Raw genomic sequence first — 2,015 nt, forward strand, 5'->3', positions numbered from 1 at the left:
CTCACAGATCATCTGGAAGCAAGCAAAAACACAGCTGTAAGTTGGTAGTGGTACTCAATCACCACTTTTTCCAGATACATATTTTGCTTAAATTGGGGAAGAATGGTCCAGTTTGTAATATAAATGATTTACACTCTCTCATATATATTTTTATAAAAACCATTGCCTGGTTAGCAATGAGTTAGAATACTGGCCTCAAATTCTGATCAAATCTTTCAGTATTTGATTAAAAAACAAACAAACAATCCAGCCAATAGGAGTTTAAAAGTGCACAATTAAACTTGACCATGATTTATACTATATACACACATCACTGAAACAGTTTTGAGAATATGGATAAAAAATTCTTGTATGGTGCCCCAATTTTCACAAAAGGAAAGCTGACATGTAATTTTCATCTTTAAAGATATGGAAAAGGAAGCAAGAAAGCAAAGCTGAGAGACACAGATGTTACACAAAGGGTAGTGGTTGCATTTGGTTTTGATCTTTGTACGAGCAACTCCCACACCCATCCCATAACCAGTTCCTGCTGTATTACACAGTTTTCCTTGCAGTCAAGACTGGAAAATGGACCCTACTCCTCCAGCAGCAAGTGTCTTTTCATGCCACTGCAGTAACACAGTACTGCTATTGTCAGAGGGGCTTTCACAGCTTTTATAAATATACTTCATAAGAAGGTCCACACCATTCTTGTCCAAAGACTGAAATGACTTTTTAATATCATTAGCTTTAAAAGAGATGAACACCTTCAAGATAATGCTGCCTGCCCGATCCTTCACTGCCTGACTCTTGGAGTTGATAGGGGTTTTTCAGAGCTTCTTAGAGAGTAGCTGCCATGTTTACTTGTTGCAGGCAGGAGTCCACCTTGCCCTCATGCAGCCCAGCCTGACCGTCACCTCCATCTTCCTTGTCCATGAACTTGTTCTCATCGTACTCATCCACATCCACCTTTCGGAACAGGGCCGATGACACCGTGTACTTTGACATCCCAGATCCTGAGCGGTGGCAAAGGCCTCCTCTCCTTGCTACCTCTACTAAAGCAACACCAGTCCAGCAGGAACCTGCAGGTTGGTACCTCCACTTCCCTCTTCCGCTCTCTACCATTCGTTCTTTATCATGTGCTACTTCTTGAAATGGTTGAATAGCCACCATTTGTTTTTGGTACAGTGACTCTGAGTATTTCCTTTCATATTCCTTATTTTATTTTATTTTGAACTGAGTGATAGTTTACATGGGAGAACATCATCTTTATACCATCGTTTCATTGCAATGATTACAATCTTCTCCGTGCATTATAACTCAACAGTATTTGCTCCCATTCCCTCTGTTTTCCTTTTCTTTTTTATTGGGGGTAGGGGTGGGGATATGTACACAAAAACACTCAAGAATATATAATAATTTAAACAACCAAAGGGCACATTCTGCAAGCCAGCCTTCTGGCTGCCAGCATTCAGTCCCTCTCTTTCCATGAATCTAGAGTCCTCAGCTGCTTCCTCTCTCCACGTACCCATATCTGCCTCCATCTCTGATGTTGCTGCTTCTCTGGATAGGGTCCCACATTCCACTTGTGCTCTTCTCCCGTGATGATCCTAAGGTCTTCTGTTTCTGGACTGTAAAATTAACTACTTGTCCATTTTTGTTACAAAATTTCTACTTTTACAATTGTGACAGTCGCAGTTAGTCATAATAACAATTACTCAATATTGAATCATAAGAAACTTATCCCATGTCTTTTCACCAGACCCGTTTAGACAAGATGAAAACTATTCACTGGGGAACTCTACCTTCACCTGCATACTCTTAAACTAAACTCCCTCTTGAAAACTTGTAAGCCAGTCCCTTCATGCCTTTATCACCCCCTCATTTTATGCAGCCAATGTCTAAATTGCCTGTCCCTATCTACCCTGTATACAGAGAGGATAACATTGATACTTGATATGAAGACTCCCATCTTTGTTGTATTTTGAGATATTACATCCATGAGTATAGGTCAACTTCATCAAACTGTAGCAATT

At 40.2% G+C, this 2,015-nt stretch overlaps 1 pseudogene; it reads right to left on the reverse strand.

The window, feature by feature from the left end:
• Positions 1-534: 534 nt before the first annotated feature.
• On the reverse strand, positions 535-987 carry LOC102812081 (annotated as a pseudogene).
• Positions 988-2,015: the final 1,028 nt, after the last annotated feature.

This window comes from Chrysochloris asiatica, unplaced genomic scaffold, assembly GCF_000296735.1.
Source record: "Chrysochloris asiatica unplaced genomic scaffold, ChrAsi1.0 scaffold00201, whole genome shotgun sequence".
Lineage (NCBI taxonomy): Eukaryota > Metazoa > Chordata > Mammalia > Afrosoricida > Chrysochloridae > Chrysochloris > Chrysochloris asiatica.